This window comes from Petaurus breviceps, unplaced genomic scaffold, assembly GCF_028583685.1.
Source record: "Petaurus breviceps papuanus isolate PSGF00001 unplaced genomic scaffold, PetGlider_PUasm1.0 90977, whole genome shotgun sequence".
NCBI lineage: Eukaryota > Metazoa > Chordata > Mammalia > Diprotodontia > Petauridae > Petaurus > Petaurus breviceps.
The window spans coordinates 58772067-58781041 of record NW_027187391.1 but is presented as its reverse complement, the minus strand read 5'-3'; positions in this window follow the sequence as shown (position 1 = coordinate 58781041).

The window sequence follows — 8975 nt, the reverse complement described above, 5'->3', positions numbered from 1 at the left end:
GTTTGGAAATTACTGATCTAGTCTGGAACCAAATTCATGCTTTAAATAAGTATATCCAGTGATGCCAGGAGATTCTGGAGAAGGCATCTACAAGAAAAGGAAATCTGGTTCCTAAAGCTTAGAATCATGGGCAAATGACAAATGAATATAGCTGGATTATGAGATACAAAATTCAGAAGTGAAAGGGACAATCTTTAATGTCATCTAGTCAGAAACTGAAGCCCAGAGAGGCTAAGTGATTTTCCTAATGTCACTCAGATAAGAAATGGCAGAGTCAGGGTTATGAACCTGAGTCCATTGACTCCAAAACTAGCATTTATTCCTCTTGTACCATGCTGCTCAACTTAAGTTGAACAAATGAATTTCTGGTATGTGTTACAATAGATTGGTTATTTCTAGATTTAATAGGTTAAATGGGTTAAATCAGGAGCAATGTTGTTAGGCTGCCTCTATTATGTAGGGAGTTAGTTAACCTCTGGTTTGCTGGGATAACAAAGTAATTACCCAATTCAGTCTGGGTGAAGGGATAAGAGAGAGAAAGACATGGAAATCTAAAGCAAATAATAGCAGAGACAGAACTGTGGTCAGGCTATGATGTGGAATATAAATAAACAGGAGGCTTAAGAGGTCATATTCATAATCAAAGCCCTGAGAGGCCAAGTCTCATCAGCACATGGACATGAGAGTCAAGAACAGACAGCAAATCCAGGAATCATTAGGGCAAGCAGACAAGTCAAGGGCAGAACAAATAAAGTGGGTAGCAGACAGACAAAAAGATAAAAAGACAATGTAATTTGAGGCTGACTTTGACAGTATTTCTGTTTATATCTAATTGGCATGTGCTACTCATGCCTCCTTCTATTCCTTAAAAAGTAAGTGCCACCACATACTTGGATCCAAAGAAAACACAATTTAACTTACTTCAGTAGATCATGCCCTAGAGGGTAACATCTTTTACAAGATCTGTGACTTGGGGCATTTAGAATGAGAACACATTCTATAGATATGGAGACAGTGTGGTAGAATTGTAAGTGAATAGGACCAAGAGTGATGAGAGTTCTAGTCATGATTCTGCTATTAACTTGGTGAATGAAATTGGAAAAGACACTCAACTTCTTTGGCATTTTATTCCTTTATCTGCAAAAGCAGAGCCATTGCTCTGATCTTTGAGTCCCCATCTACCTCTAAAATTCTTTTAAGATGAAGGTCAGGAACATATTGGGGACACAAAACAGGACAGAACTTTAAATTTTAACTTGCAACATGCCAGTTCAGATTTCTTTTCTTCCCCTTTACTACAGGGGCGTGTGTGTGTGTGTGTGTGTGTGTGTGTTTTGTGGGGTATTGTTGAACTCCAGGGGATGCTCAAAACAAGTGTTATTGTTAATGTTACTCCTGTGCTCACAGTGCTCATTATGGAGCTAGCAGAGAAAGTCAGCGCTAACCTTTATCATGTTTGCTACTGCCTAAGAGAGATCTCATGGGCAGGATGTCACCTTTAATCTTTTCCTGTTTCCATTATATATTTTATTGAGCTCCTTTAATTGCAGCCATGAAAGTGTCAAATAAATAGATTAAAGCCTGCCAATATTTATTTTAAAATGTACTACTGTTTCTAAACTTGGGAGAACATTTTTCTTTTATTCCCCTGGGAAATGAGGGCAGCTATGGGCCATACTTTATTTTTTTCTTCATTGCCACTGTATACACAGTATGGTACAACATTGTAAATTTTGTCCAAGTAGATTTCACAAAAAATCATTTGTACTGAAAAAAAATTAAAGGAAGAGTGGACCTCTTCTAGCTGAGAGGTAGTTTGGGTTTATTTTTGCCTTATTAATGATTTTGATAGTTAATCTTTGTATTTCCTCACCGGGAAGTACACCAGATGCTACTAAAAAGTGATTCCTCCATCACTCATAGTCTTAGGCATTTGACATAGTTAAGCTGTTTGGGAACTCATAAATCTGGGTTCAGCTCTCTCTGTGCTGTGGAATCTTGACTAATTATTTGGGGATTAACAATGAATTTCTCCAGAACATTAAATGTCCTATGAATAATAGAGATGCATAATTTAAAAGCACATTATGAGACTTTAAGTTCCTAAAGGTCAGGGAGAATGCTTTTTTCTCTCAATGCCTAGCACATTGTACCATACATATATTAAATGCTTAATATATGTTGAATTAACTTAATTAATTAATAGATAACTGAAAGAATTGTATCTGATATAGATTACTACAGTTTAGCAAATACCTTCTCTCTTCTTTCCTTTGCCTTTCAACAGAATGTAATGGTAATGGTAATTTGAAGATCTTCCCTGCCCCTTTATAGGCTTAAGTGAATTTGAAGACCTTCTCTGATTTGAAAATGTACTCTGCCCCCTAATAGGCTGAATGTGGTCACATGGAGCCTATGGGGGGAGGCTTGTTTCTCAGGAAGGCCCACACCAGTTACTTTGTGGGCAGTGGGTCATGAGGGTTGTGATATTCTTTGACCCTGGAGAAAGCTATATATACCCTGATGTGAGGTTTTGCTTTGGGGCTCACTCATGGGAAGAGTTGTATAATGTGGCCAGATAAGACTCTGGGCAGTCATTGGGCCCCTCCACCCCAGCTTTGAAAACCCAGATGTTGGTGCTTCTCTCTCTGATAATTAAGTAGGTATGGATGTAATGGTCAGACAGCTGGATGCCCTGTCTGTTTGTCTGTTTCTGTCTGTATTTTTGTCTGCTTATAAATTCTGTTTGTATTCTCTGAAGTTCAGGGTTGCTGATTTTGCCCCCTACACTAGGTAAATGATATATGTTTGTTTGATTAAAGTAAGATTGTTAACCCCTTTTTGAGTTGCTTTCCTTTAGAAAAGCAGATCAAAGAACCTGTGGTAGCAGCCATCCTGGGTGTCCTAGGGTGCTTGCTGCTACACAGGGTTTGGTGAACTAGGTTGGGCAAATTCTTGCAAGGCCTAGTTTTTCAACAATTGTTGGTTTCAAGGGTACCATTCATAGTTATGACTGATTGTCTAATTCATGCTTTGGAAAAGTACAAAAATATACTTTACTCTATGGACCTTCAGGGCATTGCATGATCTATACCCTTTTGGATTTCAGTATAGACTGAATTCTGAGTGTAACAAAAGTGGCAAGGCAGAAGTAATACCTTATAGGAACATAAATCTAGATCTGTAAGGGACCTAAAAGACCATATAGTTCAACTCCTTCAGTTTGCAGATGAGGAAACTGAGGTCCAAAGAGATTAATTGACAAGCTCAAGGTCACACAGCTAATAAGTATCAGAGGTAGGATTTGAACCCCAATCCTCTGACTCCAAGGCTGATGCTCTTTCTAGCATATTATTCTATTAGTAGTACTGGTGATGGTGGCAGCAGTAGTTGTAGTAGGAAGGACTCTCATAAGAGGCATACACACAGACTCAACCATCATTATGACAACAAAGAAACATTAAATATATGAGTAGGTCATTTAAAAATAGAAATAAATGAATTTATGACCTTGGTACAAAACAAGGTCATCAACACCAGACGTTTTAGAGGTTTATCCTTAAGGAGTCTGGACTTATTGATTGTTCATTATAACATTAGAAAATGTTACAAACTGTACAATATATTACTACAAGTTGCAAAAAATCACAGCCCATGGACCACCTAGAAAAATGTGTTTTGGTAGCCAGAATTATATTCCAAAAGGGCTCTATCTTTTAAAACCACCAAATGACAAAGGTCTGATTGCAGATAATACCATTTACCTATAGAGCCTTTGGCTAAAGTCCTCTCAGGTGTTCAAAATATTGGCCTACAAAAATTTTGAGAACAATGTTGTGATACATATTGGGAAATGAATACTCATAATCTTCAAACCATGTGGAATGCAAAGGTTTAAATATATATATATATATATATATATATATATATATATATATATATATACCCAGGGGAAGAAATCAAACCATGTGGAAACAGAATGAAGAACATTCCCACTTTCCTGTCTATATTTTGGGACTTGTACTGAGGATACCCTTAGTGATGAGTTACAAAGAAACAGTAATTTTAGGCACTCATGCAAATAGCCTATGGAATACTGAACATTAAAAAATTAATAATTAAGGATAGGGGTTTGTTCCAGGATGATTTTTATTTGTACTCCATCAAGTAAGATGAGAAGAAAAGGACAATGATCTTAACATATAGTTATATAGTGATGAATAGCAAACCTGTGGGTTTGAAGAGATTCTCCTTGATTTTTTCATACTTTCAGGAACTCTGATGTCCTCTTTGTTAAAGCTTATGTTCCTTTAATGCATGGTTCTTTGTGATATGTCAGATTAAAAAAAATTAAGAAGGTAATAGTTTTGAAGCTGGAAGGGATCAATGACCACACAATCCATGTCTTATTTTACAGATGAAGAATCTTGGACCAGAGAGGTGAAATGTTTTGTCTAAGGTTACACAGTAGGGTTAGGATTTGAGCCCCAGGACTGGATCATGTATGTAGCATTAGAAGGATGGACTTGGTTCTTCCTGGCTTAACTATTGCATCAAAATCCAAAGTTCTCTAATTATTCCCACCCCTCTAATGATTCTGGTAAAGACTATCCTTTTGTGGCAAGGATGATCCCTGTGTTGGTTTCAATTCAATTGAATAAACATTTATTAAGCACCTACTATGTGCCAGGCATTATCCTAAGCACTGGGGATAAAACAAGAAATAGAAAGACAGTATCCACCTTCAAGGATCTTTTGATCTAATGGGGGAAGAAAACAAACAAAAAAAGAAGAAGGAAAGCTGTAGGTAGGGGAGGAGGTGCCACCAAGGGGCATGATGGGTATTTGTTACTGGACCATGATGTTCCATGGAGAGGAAACAAAGCCTGGTCATTGATGGAAATGAACAATTATTTGCAAATTGCAAGCCCTCTCTAAAGGAAGTCTTTGGGAAGGATCAACTGCTCTATTCTTCAGTCAGACAGGAGTGGATATTTTCTTTGATTTACTATTATAGGTACAAAGGCCATAGAGAGACAGTGACTTGTACAAAGTGTCATATGGTTAATGATTGAGAAAGCTGGGATTTGATGTTCTTCATTCTTAGTTTCTTATATTACATACACAATTCTGTTGTAGTACAAAGGAAGAATCCTAAAAAAGATTATTGTTAAATGTTAGGATTTTGTAGTGATGTCTGGTGCATGTACAGAGTTGAGAATAAATATATTTAGATTTAAAAAAAAATTTCAAGCCCAGAACTGCTTTTTTTTAAAGTTTTCAATTCCCAGGAAATAAATTTCTTTAGCTTTGTTTTAAACTGAGAAAATAACACAACAGACAATTTTAGCACTCCTTAGTTGAGGGGATGGTAATGCACATGTTGAAAGTTTTCCTCTTGTTAGGGAGTAGACCCAGAAACAGAATGAGAAAGTGATTTCATGCTCTATTTCCCTGAACACTTTGGCACTGTTTTGATGAGCACTGAAATGTAAACCCAAACGGCAGTTCTCTCAGACTGACAACAGTAACTGGGAAAGGGAAATAGATCAAGAAGTTATATGTTCAGGAAGGTTTCTTTTTTCAAATTTTTAAAAGTTATATTTGCTTTGTTTTGTCTTTTTGGTCAAGAAATGAGTGAGGTTAATCTCCTTTATTCAGCTTATTAAATGTTCTAAAAAAGAGCAAGTAAGATGTAGTTTAATAGCAGAATCTGCCTTAATATAAACATTGCTATATTTAGTTCAGAATGGTACATTAAAAAACAAATGTGTTTTCAAAAATGCCCACCTTTATTGAACTCATATACATTGAGTTAAAATAATAAACAAAATATCCATTTAAATAACTTTTAAAAAGTAAAACTATTATATTAGCATAATTATTTTGAACTCACTGTTTCTCAACTCAGATTAAAAAAAAAATGTTCATTGGCATCAGCTAGATGGTGCAGAGAATAGAGCACCTGCCCAGGGGTCAGGAGGTACTGAGTTCAAATCTGATCTCAGACACTTAACACTTACTAGCTGTATGACCTTGGGCCAGTCACTTAACCCCAATTGCCCTGCCCTCCCCCCTCCAAAAAGACAAAAAAAATTCTTCATTGTTGTTTAGTTGCTTTGGTCATGTCCTACTCTTTGTGACCCTATTTAAGTGTTGTTTTTTTGTTTTTGTTTTTTTGCAAAGATACTAGAATGGTTTGCCATTTTCTTCTCCAACTCCTTTTACATTTAATAGGAAACCAAGGTAAACAGGGTTAAGTGACTTGCTTAGAGTCACACAGGTACTAAGCAGCTGAGACCAGATTTGAACTGAGGCTTTCCTGACTCTGTCATCTATCCACTGAACCACCTAGCTGCCCATTTGAAAAACTTGTTTCACTTGAAAAGCCCAAATCAACTTACTTTCTATACTAGGACAGCTCTTGCCCGATTGTTCACCTGGTGCAATAGAAAGAAGACTAGATTTGTAGACAAATGATCTGGGTTCATTATTCTGACTCTGCTGTTTATTGTTTACTAGCTGTATGACTACAGGAAAGCCTTTCAACTTCTTGAAGTACAAGTCTTCTTATACAGAAATTGAGTATAATAATACCAAAAGTATTCATCACTGTGATGAATAAGGATTCCCAGTGATTATAAGCTCTTTAGATGCTCCTCTTTGTGGAGAACATCAGTTGATCACATCAAGTCCCAAAACATTGAGGGGACTCATTCAAAGGCATTTGACCCATCCATCCACACAGGAAAAAAATAGTCTATTTCTCAGACTCCAACATTCACACGAATGGACATGCTATAGAATTTATCCAATAGCAATTATGTGTATCTGGACAAAATAGGTGAATGAATGAATTTATTAAGCACTTACTATATGCCCAGAACTATGCTACATGCTTGGGATTTAGTAAGTTAAGTAAAAAGAAAATGATCATTTATTTCAAGGAACTCACAATCACAATCTAGGTATGGAAGAAAATACAGATAGAGGGATTCATGTGAATGGAAAGGCCTAGAGGTCCTAAGGATACAACCAATACTTAGGCCCAGGTGTTCACTGTCTATATCTAGATTGTGAGATGGCCTGGGCAGGACGAAGTGGAAGTGAAGTGCTGCTTGGCACCAGTTTAAGCTAGACATCTGATGGTATCTGGTGTCTTCTGCTGTTGAGAAGAAGGGTGCGGTAAGGAGGGACATAATGACCTGGACCCAAAACTGAAAAGGAAGATGAGGGTGGATTGGATTGTTTTGGGGAAAGGACAAAATACTTTGCTGACTTTAAGATTCCCCTAACTGCGATGGTCCCATCTTTCAATATGAACATTTTTATAAGGGTTGTATGGCAATGAGATGTAGAATAGCATTGTTGATGGAGAACTTAAAATGTTCATCATTTCTTATAGCACAGAATAAAATAAATCAAACAGGATGTCCTACTGGTATTCTTATGAGGTTGGGAGAAAGTAAGGAAGGTCTACAGGATTCTGAATATGGATGAGTCACACAAGAGGGGAAGGTATCCATAAGGTTGTAATAGTCATTGGTTATAGGGAATTGACAGATTGATGAGATCACAGATCCATTAGAGTATTATAATCAGAATAATACACCTATGTAACTTGAGGCAAATCACTGAACTTCTCAGGGCTTTATTTATAAAATGAAGGGATTAAACTAATTGACTTTTAAGGTCACTTCCAACTCTAAACTTATGATCCTGTTATTTGTGCATAGGCTATTTTCCTCATTTGAGTCTTAGTATCTGCAAAAAGGTGTATGTTAGTGTCTATGGGTACATATTTATATCTCTGTGAAATTTTCTTTTTTAGATAGATTTTCATTGTCATCTTTGGTTTTCACATCATGTATGCTTCCTATCCTCCATATTTCTTCCTCTCTCCCTCCTAGAGAGAGAGTCATCCTTCAAATAACAAAGAATTTTTAAAAAGAAAAATCAGCCAAGCCAGTAACCACATGAAGAAAATCTGATGTCATATGCAATGTTCCACATCTGTGGACCCTCACCTCTGCCAAGAAGCAGGGAAAAGTGTTTTGGGGGTCTTAATGAATATCAGAATAGAACCTGAAATTAGCTAACACCATCAGGTCTTTTGAGTTGTTTCAACCTCCAGTAGGCAAAGTACAAATAGACACCAACAATTGTGATCATCAGTATAGAGGTCATATTTAGCAAGACATTTTTCTGTGGCTACTATGAGAGAGAATTTGGTGGTAATAATTGTTAGAGGGCCAACTCTGAAGATGAGGAGGTCTGGGTTCCTCTTTCCGACAAATACTAAGTATAACAATGAACAAATCCCTTATTCTCTTAATGTTCGGGCTACTCTATCAGACCTTGAGTTGCATGTTAATTGCTTATATTCAAGAGATACTTTCTATATTGAGGAATCCCTACAATAATAAAATCATAGTTTCAGATAAAATTTATTCATCAAGTAGTATTATACTAATAGAAGTTTGTGGGAGAAATTAGAAAAAAAAACATCAAAGCCAATGTTTTAACTTTAATGAAGTGATGAAATTGTCAAACATAGTATGATTCAAAAGCAATGGGGCTGTGACTTCTGCCTCCTGATCTTTGTAATCAAAACTTAGAATCTTCCTTAGCAGAAGGATGACTTGTGTCTAGGACTTGACATTTTTTTAAAAAAGAGAGAAAAAAAGAGCTCATTCAAAGGACAATCAAAGTTCTCATGTTTAAAAATAATTAAAATTACAAAATAAAAAATTTAGACTGAGTTTTGAAGGCAGGTAGTTCTACTAAATGTTTCATGATGCTTCTCAAATTGTCATGGTTATCTTGCTCTCTCCGTATGATTCCTCTTCTCCCTCCCTCTCTTTCTGTCTGTATCTTTCTGTCTTTCTCTGTTTCTGTCTCTCTGTGGTCTCATTCTCTCTCTCTCTCTCTCTCTCTCTCTCTCTCTCTCTCTCTCTCTCTCTCTCTCTCTCTGT